We start from the raw sequence: 17,584 nt of genomic DNA on the forward strand, positions 1-17,584 counted from the left end.
GTGTATTTTGGATGCAACTAACACGGACTAATGCTGTTTTCAGCAGAACTGCTCTGGTGTCTCGTTTTTGTGCAGAAATCCAACTTTCGGGAAAAACCTCGGAATTTATGCAGAAGGCCCTATTTTCCCAGAGAACTGACGGAGCCAGAAGGACGAACTAGGTGGAGGCCCGAGGGCCCCACACCATAGGGCGGCGCGGCCCAGGGGGGGCCCGCGCGGCCCTGTGGTGTGGCCCCCTCGGCCGGCCTCCGACGCCCTCCTTCGGACTACTTATCGGCCTCGACCTAAAAACGCACGGAGAGAAGTCGAAGTCGCCAGAAACCCTCCAGAACGCCGCCACATCGCGAAACTCCGTCGCGGGAGCCAGAAGTCTCCGTTCTGGCACTCCGCCGGGACGGGGAATTGGAGGAGATCATCGCCGCCATCACCGCCAACGCCTCTACATCAACCAGCCATGTTTCCCCCATTCATGTGTGAGTAATTCCCCCGCTGTAGGCCGAAGGGGATGGTAGGGATTGGATGAGATTGGTCATGTAATAGCATAAGATTGTTAGGGCATAGTGCCTAGTGTCCGTAATTGGTACTTTGATGATATTGTTGCGACTTGTTATGCTTAATGCTTGTCACTAGGGCCCGAGTGCCATGATCTCAGATCTGAACATGTTATTGTTTCATCATGATATTCATTGTTTATGGTCTTACCTATAAGTTGTATACACATGTCGCTGTCCGGAACCAATGGCCCCGAAGTGACAGAAATCGGGACAACCGGAGGGAATGGTAGCGATGTGAGGATCACATGTGTTCACGGAGTGTTAATGCTTTGCTCCGGTACTCTATTAAAAGGAGTACCTTAATATCCAGTAGTTTCCCTTGAGGCCCGGCTGCCACCGGCTGGTAGGACAAAAGATGTTGTGCAAGTTTCTCATTGCGAGCACGCACGACTATATATGGAACACATGCCTATTGATTGCTTTGTACTTGGACACCGTTTTATTATTATCTGCAAATGCCCTGCTATGATTGTTACATGAGTTTCTCTCATCCATGCAACGCCCGTCATCCGTCCCCGTGCCTACAGTATTTTAATCCTGCTGTTTACTAAAATCACTACTGCTGTCTTTGTTACTCTGCTGCTGTTATTTCACTACTGCTACTGCTATAAAACTGTTACTACTGATAAACTCTTGCGAGCAAGTCTGTTTCCAGGTGCAACTGAATTGACAACTCCGCTGTTAAGGCTTCCAAGTGTTCTTTGTCTCCCCTTGTGTCGAATCAATAAATTGGGTTTTACTTCCCTCGAAGACTGTTGCGATCCCCTATACTTGTGGGTCATCAAGACTATTTTCTGGCGCCGTTGCCGGGGAGCATAGCTTTATTTGGAAGTTCACTTGGATTGATATTGTTCGCTGCAAATTCTCCATCATGGGTAAACCTCGCGATACTAAGATCGCCATATTGCCATCCACTACAAGAAAAGGTACAATTCTGAGTACCTCCGCTACACTTGATTCACCATCTGTGATTGATAAACTTGTTTCACCGCCGCATGCTTCACATGCTGGTACGTCTGCTGAATCTGAAAACTCTCATAATATTGATAATGTTTCTACTGTGCTTGATGATAGTGGTTCTTTGGGATCCTTTCTAGATGCTACAATTGCTAGGTCTAGACAAATTGAAAATACTGAAACTCCTAATGCTACTACACCTGTTAGTTCACCTGAACTTGATTATTTTAGTGATGATCCTGATGAAGATTATGTGGAGCTTAATGATGATTTTATTGAAAAATGCAATGCTACTACTGATGCAAGAAAAATTAAAAAGTTGCTTGCAGAACATGCTGTTAGATATAAACTGTCTCCTGATCCTAAGTTTGCCACATCTCCTATAAACATTAGGGATAAAGATTATGATTTTTCTCTTGATTTATCTCATATAGCTATTGTTGAGAAAACACCCTTTTGTGGTACTGAAAAAGAAAGTGCTGTTGAACACATGACTGAGTTATCTACTCTTAGTAGCTTGTTTTCTGATGATGTCAAGATGCGTACTTACTTTGTTGCTAAAATCTTTCCATTCTCATTAAAGGATGACGCTAAAACTTGGTATAATAATTTGCAACCTAATTCTATTAAAAGTCCGAAAGAATTGCTTGATGTTTTCTTCCGCAAATACTTTCCTGCTAGTGCTCAACATATTGCCTTGCAGAGAATTTATAATTTTGACCAGGGAGATGAAGAGAAATTGCCTGAGGCTTGGGTGAGATTTTGCTCTCTTATTAGAGCTCAGCCTGACCATGATTTGGAAAAGCATGATTTACTTGATATATTTTATAGCGGACTAACCATTGAGTCTAGGGCATACCTGGATAGTTGTGCTGGTTGTGTTTTCAGGAAAAGAACTCCAGACGTATTTGAAGAATTATTGGCTAAAATAAGCCGGAATCATGATGATTGGACTACGCCTGAACCAACTCCAACGCCAATATTGAAGAAGAGGGGTTTAATTAAATTGAATGATGAAGATATGAGGGAAGCCAAGAAGTCTCTCAAGGAGAAAGGTATTAAATCTGAAGATGTGAAGAATCTACCTCCTATAGAAGATATATGTGAGATAATTCCCCCTTCATCCATGATTGAGGTAAACTCCCTTCAACGCTTTACTAGGGAAGATATTCCGTATTCGAAACCTCCTGCACAATGCTTAGATGAGTTTGATAATTATATTGTTAAGCAACAAAATTTTAATATGAGAGTAGAGAATCATTTAATGGAAAATTCTCGAGCTATTAGTGAATTGCATGATATTGTGGAGAGAACCTCCAATGATGTTAAGATGCTTGTTAAACATTTCCATATGATTCAAACTCAAATTGATCAACTCACTAAAGTGCAAAATGACTTGTTGGGGAATAATTCTAAAGAGAAACATGCTTATGAAGTAACAACTAGAGGTGGTGTCTCTACCCAGGATCCTCTATATCCTGAAGGGCATCCCAAAAGAATTGAACAAGATTCTCAACGCATTGAACCTAGTGCTCATTCTAGGAAGAAAAAGAAGAAGAAACATAAAAATGTTGTAGAATCCTCTGAACTTGTTAATGATCCTAATAGTATTTCTATTTCTGATGCTGAAACTGAAAGTGGTAATGAACATGATAATGATAAAGATAATGATAAGAATGATACTCCTGATAAAGAAGAGGTTGAAGAAGAACTTGAAAAGCATGCTAAAAATAAAAAGTACACTAAAGAAGACTTTATTGCTGAGAAACATGGTAATGAAAGAGAACCTTGGGTGCAAAAGCAAATGCCTTTTCCTGCTAAGAAACTAAAATCAAAGGAAGAAGAACACTATAATAAATTTTGCGATTGGATGAAACCTTTATTCTTGCAAATCCCTTTGACTGATGCCATTAAATTGCCTCCTTATTCAAAGTATATGAAAGATATTGTTACTAACAAAAGGAAAATCCCCAATGAGGAAATTTCCACTATGCTTGCTAATTACTCTTTCAATGGCAAAATTCCAAAGAAGTTGGGCGACCCAGGTATACCTACTATTCCTTGTTCTATTAAGAATAATTATGTTAAAACTGCTCTATGTGACTTGGGAGCCGGTGTTAGTGTTATGCCTTTTTCTCTTTATAAGAGACTTTACTTAGATAAGTTGATACCTACTGATATATCTTTGCAAATGGCTGATAAATCCACTGCTATTCCTGTTGGTATATGTGAGAATGTTCCTGTTCAAGTTACTACTAACTGCTTGATATTAACTGATTTTGTTGTGTTGGAAATGCCTGAAGATGATAATATGTCTATTATTCTTGGGAGACCTTTTCTTAACACCGCAGGGGCTGTTATTGATTGCAATAAAGGAAAAGTTACTTTCAATGTTGATGATAGGGAGCATACCGTTTATTTTCCCAAGAGGATTGAGAAAGCGTGTGGAGTTAATACTATTTCTAATGTGAGAACTATCAAAGTGGGAACTATTGATTGTCCTATATATGAGCCTAAGGAAGAATATCAAACTCTTGTGATTGGATCCATATCAATACAATTCAAGGTAACATGATTGATTTGAGGTTTATTTCTTCTTATGCTATGTAAAATTTATTTGGTGACAAGACTTGATCAACCTTGTTAACGAATACCTTTTATATGCATAGAGGAGGTAAACAACATCTCTTTCTTCCTCCATTTGCTCTAGTTGCTGTAGCACTTTTAATTTGCAAAGTTCCTTAGTTATTTGAAGATTTCAAAAATTTTCCTGGCCAGTAATAATAAACTAAATACCCAGAAATGTGCGTTTTTCAAAGTTTTCAAAAATTCACAAAAATTATACCGTTGGTCCTATTTTTCGACGAGGCACCTGGGAGCACCAGAGGATGACCTGTGGGGCACCAGAGGGTGCCAAACCACAGGCCGGCGCGGCCATGGAGGTGGCCGCGCCACCATGTGGTGTGGGCCCCCCTTTGCCCCACTTTGTCATCTCTTTCTCCCAGCACCTTTTCTCTCCCGAAAAACCTCGTACCAAGTTCCTCTCTTTCGCGTTTTTGCTCCAGAGCTCCATATTTCTCGATCTCTTTGCTCAGCCCAGATTTCTGTCTGAAATTTGGCACATTTGCTCTTCGGTATGTGACTCCTCCACCCATCCAAGTAGAATTTTGTTTGGTTGAGTATATCTTGAATATTTTGCTGCTGTAGGTAACATGTTTAGTGAGCTTGCATGCTTGTTCTAAGTGGTAGAAACTAGTTTTGATGCATGATTAGTACTCTAGCAAGTTCCTATGGTAGTTTCCCTCAATTATATGTCACCAAATCAAATTTTTATATCATTTGTTGAAAATTTCAGAGAAGCTATGAAGAAGTTCAACTTTGGAGAGTTGTTCAAGAAAGGGACAACCAGCACCGGGAGGCCTTCTAGGGCCGCCACCCGGATTAGGCGATCATACAATGAAGACATCATCGCGCCTAGCTTTGCGCCCGAAGAGGACAACGGGCCTCCTAATGCTTCGACTTTTCCATGCTATGATTTTCTAAGGAATGCAGGGATATTGGAGGATTTCTTAACCCTTGTCAACAGGGCAGGGTTAACCACCTATATGGGAGATGAAAGGGAGCAATACTAATTGCTCACCAAAATCTTCGTCGAGAGTTTCCAGTTCAACAACAAACAATATGAGCCAACGGTTGCATTCAGGATCTATGGTAATCCTGTTACTATGCAATTGAAGGATTTTTGTCGTGCCTTGGATATTGCCCCTGTAGGTACAGCAAGTAGGATTGATGACAACCCCCGGGACTTGTTGGAGCTCTATCGAGGGATTACCGATGATGATTGTCGCACCATTCAGCGTGGCAAGATAAGGAATATTCAACTCCCCGCCATTAAGTATTTTGCATACTACATTGCTACTAGCATTCTTGGTAGGGAGAACACTAGCAACATTTCTAGTTACCATCTTGCTTTCTTGAATATTGCACTTACTGGTCAAACATCTTATCACCTTGGTGCTCTTATTGCTCGCCGCCTGACTACCAGGGGGCCTATTTTTGGAGGAACCATTGAACTGCGCGTTTTAACATATCTAAATCTTCCTATTGATCCTAATGATGTGCCATTGGCCCCTAGGAAACTTGATATTGTTGCTATGAAGAGTCATCATTTTGTTACCACTGATTCTACTTTAGATAATATGGTGTATAGAATGTTGTTTTCTGACGGGGATGAGAAAGAAATTCCTCTTCCCCAACTAGGTTTGTTAAGTATTGACAGGCAATCATGGTCGTGCACTAAGGAGGAAGTGGATGAGCATTTGAAGATAAAAGACTTCCACCAGCAACATGACTCCGAGGACGCCGGGGCCTCCTACGACCACACCGTCACATATCCGGGTGCTTCTTCTAGCACATACCCGGAATACGATCCATCTTCGTCATACTACGGAGACACTACTTCATGGGATCGATGGGATTGAACTCCACTTAGGCCAAAAGCCTAAGCTTGGGGGGAGGTATACCGGCATAACTCATTCTTTGCATATTATGGTTGCTGGATACTTGCACATACTTATTTTGTTCATTTGAGTGGTTTTCTAATGAGAGGAAGATAATATTTGGGGAAGTGCTGCCTGAAAACAGATTCTGGACTGTTACTAGAAAAATTCGTGCGCACAGCCAGAGCGTTATTTTGAGCTGCCAATTTTTGTGCAGGTTCCCCAGGTTGTTATCTAACTTTCATTAGTTGAACACTTTTCGAGCTGAGCAACGTAAGATTTTTGTAAAAATCGATTTCTGTACTGCTGTCAGGTTTTGGCAGATTTCTGCCATCTCGCTTTTCTGTGTTTCTTTTAGTTTGCTATTTCTTGTTTTCGCTTTGTTTCTTTCCCAAAACATAAAAAGACCAAAAATATTTCTGTTGTTTCTCTTCACCATTTATTTGCTTTGGTTTCTTGCATTTGTTTCACTTTATTTGCTATTGCTAGTTTGCTATAAGAAAACCCAAAAAGATTTTGCTTTGTTTGTTTGTTTCTTTTTGTTCTTGTTTCTAATTCGAAAACACCAAAAACATTTGCTGTTCTTCTTTGGTTTGTAAAGTTCTTTATGAGTTCAATGGTCTTCGGTGGCTGGAGCGTGGTTTTCATTTCATATTATCCAAGCTACACAAGTGAAAAGCCAATAATGATGATCTACGACAATTGGATTGTGGTGAGAGGCTGGTATGAACTCTATTTGTTTTCATTTTTGTACATATACTCATCCATGTGAGCATGCTTAGTTGGTTCATGTGAGGTATATGTTATTTGAGAAAGTCTAGTAGTTCATGATCTCTCATGTTTAGCTCCAATTTATTAATATGAGTAGCATGTCATGGATGTTTGCTTGCATTGTTTTATTCATAAGTAAGTATGGCATTGTGGTATCCTCCTCTGAATAATTCATTTATATCGACTTGGCACATGCTCACGCATGCATATGACTGAACAAAAAGTCAATTAAGCCTCGATGATCTATATTGCTTCAGAATTCTTGTATCACTTTTATGCCTCCGTTAATTTATTTTGCCGCAAGCATGATTATGACAGTTACTGCTCTCTTGATTTGTCGCTCCCTAGTCTATTGCTAGCCTCCACTTGTACTGAGCGGGAACGCTGCTCGTGCTTCCAAACACCTGAAAACCAAGTTGTTCCAAAAGTGTCCACTATAAATACCTATGCATGGCATTTCAAACCATTCCAAGTAAATTCTCGTGCGCTACCTTTAAAAACCTTCAAAATGCTTCTCAATTTGTGTTTATGTTTCATAGCTCATGAGGAAGTATGTGGTGTTTAGCTTTCAACCTTGTCATTTACTTTTGACGGACTCTCATATGGACTAGTGGCACATCCGCTTATCCAATAATTTTGCAAAAAGAGCTGGCAATGGGATTCCCAGTCCCGAATTAATTAACTTAAATAGACACTCCTCCATGGTTTGTGATTGTTGGATGGCACCCGAAGGATTCGGTTAGCCATGGCTTGTGTAAGCAAAGGTTGGGGGGAGTGTCATCATCATAATAAAACTAAAATAAAAAAAGGCACTCCTTCATGGTATGAGATTGTTGGCAGGCACCCGAGGATTCGGTTAGCCATGGTTTGTGAAAGAAAGGTTGGAAGGAGTGCCAAATAAATATGCAATAATTCATGGGAGCCGCTCTTGAAAGTCCGGTTGGCGAGGTAGTTGGTGTACCCATTACCATTCGTTGACAACAACAAACACCTCTCAAAATAATTTTACTCCTGCCTTTATAAAAATGAAAAGCTCTAGCGCATGTTAATCCCTGCTTCCCTCTGCGAAGGGTCAATCTTTTACTTTTATGTTGTGTCTCCATTATTTCTTTGAGCACTATTTTGAGAGCACAACTGTCATTCTTAGTATAATATGCTTGTCTCAAAATATGATTGATTGTGGTATAACTTTGATGCATTTATCTTTTGACAATCACTACTTCTAGTCTTTCTATGAACTCCAGAGGTGCCCGGGCATTTATGTTTTGCCAATCAAATTCAGGCAAGCGAGATACCACTTTATCATACTCTCTTATAAACATTGCAATCCTGCTTATATACATGATTCATGATGCTTATTATTAATTGTTGGTACCTCTCCATGATTGACATAGCTGTTAGATGATCTTATTTGCATGTATCTCATTATGAATTGCTTAAGTATTAGCCATAGCATGAGAATATATACATCATATGAGCAAATGTGTTCGTGAAAGTTCTTTTATCGCTCAGTTGTTAACTGAATTGCTTGAGGACAAGCAATATTGGGCAATTGACAAGAGAGGACATAACAATGCACATACATATCATGATGACTAATATGAAATTTATTTAGGGCATTACGACAAAGAACATAGACCGCTATCCAGCATGCATCTATACCTAAAAAGTCCACCTTCGGGTTAGCATCCGCACCCCTTCCAGTATTAAGTTGCAAACAACAGACAATTGCATTAAGTACTGTGCGTAATGTAAACAATACAAATATCCTTAGACAAAGTATTGTTGTTTTATCCCTAGTGGCAACAACACATCCATAACCTTAGAACTTTCTGTCACTATCCCAGATTCAATGGAGGCATGAACCCACTATCGAGCATAAATACTCCCTCTTGGAGTCACAAGTATCAACTTGGCCAGAGCCTCTACTACCAACGGAGAGCATGCAAGATCATAAACAACACATATATGATAGATCAATAATCAACTTGACATAGTATTCCATATTCATCGGATCCCAACAAACACAACATGTAGCATTACAAATAGACGATCTTGATCATGATAGGCAGCTCACAAGATCTAAACATGATAGCACAAGAGGAAAAGACAACCATCTAGCTACTGCTATGGACCCATAGTCCAAGGATGAACTACTCACGCATCAGTTCGGAGGCGGGCATGGTGATGTAGAGTCCTCCGGGTGATGATTCCCCTCTCCGGCAGGGTGCCGGAGGCGATCTCCTGAATCCCCCGAGATGGGATTGGCGGCGGCGTCTGTGGAAATTTTCTCGTATCGTGGCTCTCGGTGATAGGGTTTTTGCGACGGAGAGAATATATAGGCGAAGGGGCAGAGTCGGGGGACGCTCGAGGGGCCCACCCCATAGGGCGGCGTGCCCCCCTCTTGGTCGCGCCGCCAGGTGGTGTGGGGCCCTGATGGCGTGTAACTCACACGTTCGTTGGGAACCCCAAGAGGAAGGTATGATGCGCACAGCAGCAAGTTTTCCCTCAGAAAGAAACCAAGGTTTATCGAACCAGGAGGAGCCAAGAAGCACGTTGAAGGTTGATGGCGGCGGGATGTAGTGCGGCGCAACACCAGGGATTCCAGCGCCAACGTGGAACCTGCACAACACAACCAAAGTACTTTGCCCCAACGAAACAGTGAGGTTGTCAATCTCACCGGCTTGCTGTAACAAAGGATTAACCGTATTGTGTGGAAGATGATTGTTTGCAGAAAACAGTAGAACAAGTATTGCAGTAGATTGTATTTCAGTAAAGAGAATTGGAACGGGGTCCACAGTTCACTAGAGGTGTCTCTCCCATAAGATAAACAGCATGTTGGGTGAATAAATTACAGTTGGGCAATTGACAAATAAAGAGGGCATGACCATGCACATACATATTATGATGAGTATAGTGAGATTTAATTGGGCATTACGACAAAGTACATAGACCGCCATCCAACTGCATCTATGCCTAAAAAGTCCACCTTCAGGTTATCATCCGAACCCCCTCCAGTATTAAGTTGCAAAGCAACAGACAATTGCATTAAGTATGGTGCGTAATGTAATCAACAACTACATCCTTAGACATAGTATCAATGTTTTATCCCTAGTGGCAACAGCACAACACAACCTTAGAACTTTCTGTCACTGTCCCAGGTGTCAATGCAGGCATGAACCCACTATCGAGCATAAATACTCCCTCTTGGAGTTACAAGCATCTACTTGGCCAGAGCATCTACTAGTAACGGAGAGCATGCAAGATCATAAACAACACATAGATATAGATAGATGATCTTGATCATGTTAGGCAGCTCACAAGATCCGACAATGATAGCACAATGGGGAGAAGACAACCATCTAGCTACTGCTATGGACCCATAGTCCAGGGGTAGACTACTCACACATCACACCGGAGGCGACCATGGCGGCGTAGAGTCCTCCGGGAGATGATTCCCCTCTCCGGCAGGGTGCCGGAGGCGATCTCCTGGATCCCCCGAGATGGGATCGGCGTTGGCGGCGTCTCTGGAAGGTTTTCCGTATCGTGGCTCTCGGTACTGGGGGTTTCGTCACGGAGGCTTTAAGTAGGCGGAAGGGCAAGTCAGGAGGGGGCACGGGGGCCCCACACCATAGGCCGGCGCGGCCAAGGGGGGGGCCGCGCCGCCCTAGGGTTTGGGCACCCCGTGGCCCCACTTCGTTTCGTCTTCGGACTTCTGGAAGCTTCGTGGCAAAATAGGACCCTGGGCGTTGATTTCGTCCAATTCCGAGAATATTTCGTTACTAGGATTTCTGAAACCAAAAACAGCAGAAAACAAAGAATCGGCACTTCGGCATCTTGTTAATAGGTTAGTTCCAGAAAATGCACGAATATGACATAAAGTGTGCATAAAACATGTAGATAACATCAATAATGTGGCATGGAACATAAGAAATTATCGATACGTCGGAGACGTATCAGCATCCCCACGCTTAGTTCTGCTCGTCCCGAGCAGGTAAAACGATAACACAGATAATTTCTGGAGTGACATGCCATCATAATCTTGATCATACTATTTGTAAAGCATATGTAGTGAATGCAGCGATCAAAACAATGTATATGACATGAGTAAACAAGTGAATCATATAGCAAAGACTTTTCATGAATAGCACTTCAAGACAAGCATCAATAAGTCTTGCATAAGAGTTAACTCATAAAGCAATAATTCAAAGTAAAGGCATTGAAGCAACACAAAAGAAGATTAAGTTTCAGCGGTTGCTTTCAACTTGTAACATATATATCTCATGGATATTGTCAACATAGAGTAATATAATAAGTGCAATAAGCAAATATGTAGGAATCAATGCACAGTTCACACAAGTGTTTGCTTCTTGAGGTGGAGAGAAATAGGTGAACTGACTCAACATTGAAAGTAAAAGAATGGTCCTCCATAGAGGAAAAGCATCGATTGCTATATTTGTGCTAGAGCTTTGATTTTGAAAACATGAAACAATTTTGTCAACGGTAGTAATAAAGCATATGTATCATGTAAATTATATCTTACAAGTTGCAAGCCTCATGCATAGTGTACTAATAGTGCCCGCACCTTTTCCTAATTAGCTTGGACTACCGGATCATCACAATGCACATGTTTTAACCAAGTGTCACAAAGGGGTACCTCTATGCCGCCTGTACAAAGGTCTAAGGAGAAAGCTCGCATTGGATTTCTCGCTATTGATTATTCTTCAACTTAGACATCCATACCGGGACAACATAGACAACAGATAATGGACTCCTCTTTTATGCATAAGCATGTAACAACAATTAATAATTTTCTCATTTGAGATTGAGGATATATGTCCAAAACTGAAACTTCCACCATGGATCATGGCTTTAGTTAGCGGCCCAATGTTCTTCTCTAACAATATGCATGCTTAACCATAAGGTGGTAGATCGCTCTTACTTCAGACAAGACGGACATGCATAGCAACTCACATGAAATTCAACAATGAATAGTTGATGGCGTCCCCAGTGAACATGGTTATCGCACAACAAGCAACTTAATAAGAGATAAAGTGCATAATTACATATTCAATACCACAATAGTTTTTAAGCTATTTATCCCATGAGCTATATATTGCAAAGGTGAATGATGGAATTTTAAAGGTAGCACTCAAGCAATTTACTTTGGAATGGCGGAAAATACCATGTAGTAGGTAGGTATGGTGGACACAAATGGCATATTGGTTGGCTCAAGTATTTTGGATGCATGAGAAGTATTCCCTCTCGATACAAGGTTTAGGCTAGCAAGGCTTATTTGAAACAAACACAAGGATGAACCGGTGCAGCAAAACTCACATAAAAGACATATTGAAAACATTATAAGACTCTACACCGTCTTCCTTGTTGTTCAAACTCAATACTAGAAATTATCTAGACCTTAGAGAAACCAAATATGCAAACCAAATTTTAGCATGCTCTATGTATTTCTTCATTAATGGGTGCAAAGCATATGATGCAAGAGCTTAATCATGAGCACAACAATTGCCAAGTATCACATTACCCAAGACATTTATAGCAATTACTACATGTATCATTTTCCAATTCCAACCATATAACAATTTAACGAAGAAGAAACTTCGCCATGAATACTATGAGTAGAAACCAAGGACATACTTGTCCATATGCTACAGCGGAGCGTGTCTCTCTCCCATAAAGTGAATGCTAGGATCCATTTTATTCAAACAAAACAAAAACAAAAACAAACCGACGCTCCAAGAAAAGCACATAAGATGTGATGGAATAAAAATATAGTTTCAGGGGAGGAACCTGATAATGTTGTCGATGAAGAAGGGGATGCCTTGGGCATCCCCAAGCTTAGACGCTTGAGTCTTCTTGATATATGCAGGGGTGAACCACCGGGGCATCCCCAATCTTAGAGCTTTCACTCTCCTTGATCATGTTGCATCATACTCCTCTCTTGATCCTTGAAAACTTCCTCCACACCAAACTTAGAACAACTCATTAGAGGGTTAGTGCACAATAAAAATTAACATATTCAGAGGTGACACAATCATTCTTAACACTTCTGGACATTGCATAAAGCTACTGGACATTAATGGATCAAAGAAATTCATCCAACATAGCAAAAGAGGCAATGCGAAATAAAAGACAGAATCTGTCAAAACAGATAAGTTCGTATTGACGAATTTTAAAATGGCACCAGACTTGCTCAAATGAAAATGCTCAAATTGAATGAAAGTTGCGTACATATCTGAGGATCATTCACGTAAATTGGCATAATTTTCTGAGTTACCTACAGGGGAAAACAGCCAGATTCGTGACAGCAAAGAAATCTGTTTCTGCGCAGTAATCCAAATCTAGTATGAACTTTTCTATCAACGGCTTAACTTGGCACAACAAAACACAAAACTAAGATAAGGAGATGTTGCTACAGTAGTAAACAACTTCCAAGACACAAAATAAAAACAAAGTACTGTAGGTAAAAACATGGGTTGTCTTCCATAAGCGCTTTTCTTTAACGCCTTTCAGCTAGGCGCAGAAAGTGTGTATCAAGTATTATCAAGAGACGAAGTGTCAACATCATAATTTGTTCTCATAATGGAATCAAAAGGTAACTTCATTCTCTTTCTAGGGAAGTGTTCCATACCTTTCTTGAGAGGAAATTGATATTTTATATTACCTTCCTTCATATCAATGATAGCACCAACAGTTCGAAGAAAAGGTCTTCCCAATATAATGGGACAAAATGCATTGCATTCAATATCCAAGACAACAAAATCAACGGGGACAAGGTTATTGTTAACGGTAATGCGAACATTATCAACTTTCCCCAAAGGTTTCTTTGTAGAATGATCAGCAAGATTAACATCCAAATAACAATTTTTCAGCGGTGGCAAGTCAAGCATATTATAAATTTTCTCAGGCATAACAGAAATACTTGCACCAAGATCACATAAAGCATTACAATCAAAATCTTTAACCTTCATCTTAATGATGGGCTCCCAACCATCCTCTAGCTTTCTAGGAATAGAGGCTTCGCGCTCTAGTTTCTCTTCTCTAGCTTTTATGAGAGCATTTGTAATATGTTGCGTGAAAGCCAAATTTATAGCACTAGCATTAGGACTTTTAGCAAGTTTTTGCAAGAACTTTATAACTTCAGAGATGTGGCAATCATCAAAATTCAAACCATTATAATCTAAAGCAATGGGATCATCATCCCCAATGTTGGAAAAAATTTCAGCAGCTTTATCACGAGATTTCAGCAGCTTTTAGCTTTAGGCGCTTTCTCGCGCTTTGCATTAGAAGTGGAAACATTGCTAACACCAATTCTTTTATTATTATTAGTAGGAGGTGCAGCAACATGTGTAGCATTAGCATTACAGGTGGTGGTAATAGTCCAAACTTTAGCTACATTCTTCTCTTTAGCTAGTTTTTCATTTTCTTCTCTATCCCACCTAGCACGCAGTTCAGCCATTAATCTTATATTCTCATTAATTCTAACTTGAATGGCATTTGCTGTAGTAGTAATTTTGTCATCTAAATCCTCAGGTTTAGCAGCCATTTTATTAATTAAAGAAGATTGTGATGCAGACATGTATGAGATTCGGTTTTCAGCATTAGCAAGTTTAGTTTGCAACCCCGAGATCTCCTTATTCAGATTTTCAAGTTGATTCCCTATATTCTTCAACAAGGTAGATTGCTCATTCATAGTTTTAGTAAACAATTTATTTTGCTCATATTGTGATTGCATAAAGCTCTTGGTGGATCTTTCAATTTCTAGCATCTTTTCTTCATTAGATGAAGCATATCTACCATAAGAGTTACCATTAGCAGGATATGGCCTAGAATCATTATGATTATTATTTTTAATGAAATTCACATCAACATATTCTCTTTGAGCAACCAATGACGCTAACGGAACATTATTAGAATTAACATTAGGCCTACCATTCACAAGCATAGACATAATAGCATCAATCTTATCACTCAGGGAAGAGGTTTCTTCGACAAAATTTACCTTCTTACCTTGTGGAGCTCTTTCCGTGTGCCATTCAGAGTAGTTGATCATCATATTATCAAGAAGCTTTGTTGCTTCACCAAGAGTGATGGACATAAAGGTACCTCCAGCAGCTGAATCCAATAAATTCCGTGAAGAAAAATTTAGTCCTGCATAGAAGGTTTGGATGATCATCCAAGTAGTCAGTCCATGGGTTGGGCAATTTTTAACCAAAGATTTCATTCTTTCCCATGCTTGAGCAACATGTTCAGTATCTAATTGTTTAAAATTCATTATGCTACTCCTCAAAGATATAATTTTAGCAGGGGGATAATATCTACCAATAAAAGCATCCTTGCATTTAGTCCATGAATCAATACTATTCTTAGGCAGAGATAGCAACCAATCTTTAGCTCTTCCTCTTAATGAGAAAGGGAACAATTTTAATTTAATAATATCACCATCTACATCTTTATATTTTTGCATCTCACATAGTTCAACAAAATTATTAAGATGGGCAGCAGCATCATCAGAACTAACACCAGAAAATTGCTCTCGCATAACAAGATTCAGTAAAGCAGGTTTAATTTCAAAGAATTCTGCTGTAGTAGCAGGTGGAGCAATAGGTGTGCATAAGAAATCATTATTATTTGTGGTTGTGAAGTCACACAACTTAGTATTTTCAGGGTTGGCCATTTTAGCAACAGTAAATAAAGCAAACTAGATAAAGTAAATGCAAGTAACTAATTTTTGTGTGTTTTTGATATAGCAAATAAGATAGCAAATAAAGTAAAACTAGCAACTAATTTTTTTGTATTTTGATTTAGTGCAGCAAACAAAGTAGTAAATAAAACTAAGCAAGACAAAAAAACAAAGTAAAGAGATTGAGAAGTGGAGACTCCCCTTGCAGCGTGTCTTGATCTCCCCGGCAACGGCGTCAGAAAAAGAGCTTGATGGCGTGTAACTCACACGTTCGTTGGGAACCCCAAGAGGAAGGTATGATGCGCACAGCAGCAAGTTTTCCCTCAGAAAGAAACCAAGGTTTATCGAACCAGGAGGAGCCAAGAAGCACGTTGAAGGTTGATGGCGGCGGGATGTAGTGCGGCGCAACACCAGGGATTCCGGCGCCAACGTGGAACCTGCACAACACAACCAAAGTACTTTGCCCCAACGAAACAGTGAGGTTGTCAATCTCACCGGCTTGCTGTAACAAAGGATTAACCGTATTGTGTGGAAGATGATTGTTTGCAGAAAACAGTAGAACAAGTATTGCAGTAGATTGTATTTCAGTAAAGAGAATTGGACCGGGGTCCACAGTTCACTAGAGGTGTCTCTCCCATAAGATAAACAGCATGTTGGGTGAACAAATTACAGTTGGGCAATTGACAAATAAAGAGGGCATGACCATGCACATACATATTATGATGAGTATAGTGAGATTTAATTGGGCATTACGACAAAGTACATAGACCGCCATCCAACTGCATCTATGCCTAAAAAGTCCACCTTCAGGTTATCATCCGAACCCCCTCCAGTATTAAGTTGCAAAGCAACAGACAATTGCATTAAGTATGGTGCGTAATGTAATCAACAACTACATCCTTAGACATAGCATCAATGTTTTATCCCTAGTGGCAACAGCACAACACAACCTTAGAACTTTCTGCATCCTTTGTCCCGGTGTCAATGCAGGCATGAACCCACTATCGAGCATAAATACTCCCTCTTGGAGTTACAAGCATCTACTTGGCCAGAGCATCTACTAGTAACGGAGAGCATGCAAGATCATAAACAACACATAGATATAACTTTGATAATCAACATAACAAGTATTCTCTGTACATCGGATCCCAACAAACGCAACATATAGAATTACAGATAGATGATCTTGATCATGTTAGGCAGCTCACAAGATCCGACAATGATAGCACAATGGGGAGAAGACAACCATCTAGCTACTGCTATGGACCCATAGTCCAGGGGTAGACTACTCACACATCACACCGGAGGCGACCATGGCGGCGTAGAGTCCTCCGGGAGATGATTCCCCTCTCCGGCAGGTGCCGGAGGCGATCTCTGGATCCCCCGAGATGGGATCGGCGCGGCGGCGTCTCTCGGGAAGGTTTTCCGTATCGTGGCTCTCGCACCGGGGGTTTCGTCACGGAGGCTTTAAGTAGGCGGAAGGGCAAGTCAGGAGGGGGCACAGGGGCCCCACACCATAGGCCGGCGCGGCCAAGGGGGGGCCGCGCCGCCCTAGGGTTTGGGCACCCCGTGGCCCCACTTCGTTTCGTCTTCGGACTTCTGGAAGCTTCGTGGCAAAATAGGACCCTGGGCGTTGATTTCGTCCAATTCCGAGAATATTTCGTTACTAGGATTTCTGAAACCAAAAGCAATGAGAAAACAACAAGCGGCACTTCGGCATCTTGTTAATAGGTTAGTTCCAGAAAATGCACGAATATGACATAAAGTGTGCATAAAACATGTAGATAACATCAATAATGTGGCATGGAACATAAGAAATTATCGATACGTCGGAGACGTATCAGGCCCCCTCGGCTCTTCTCCGTCTCTCCTTCGGTGTTCTGGAAGGCTCCGTGGAAAATAAGACCGTGGGCTTTTGTTTCGTCCAATTCCGAGAATAATAAGGGATCGTGATGTGGTAGTTGGGCTCTTGGCCCGACGGTTAACATGGAAATCTTCACATGGAGAGGTGGTCACAATAGAGGATCCATCATCCACTGTCCTCCCCTCTCCAGGCGACGGGATTGTAGGTGGTATGGCAATGAATGATGTGGGGCAGTGAG

Source organism: Lolium perenne, chromosome 1 (assembly GCF_019359855.2).
Source record: "Lolium perenne isolate Kyuss_39 chromosome 1, Kyuss_2.0, whole genome shotgun sequence".
NCBI lineage: Eukaryota > Viridiplantae > Streptophyta > Magnoliopsida > Poales > Poaceae > Lolium > Lolium perenne.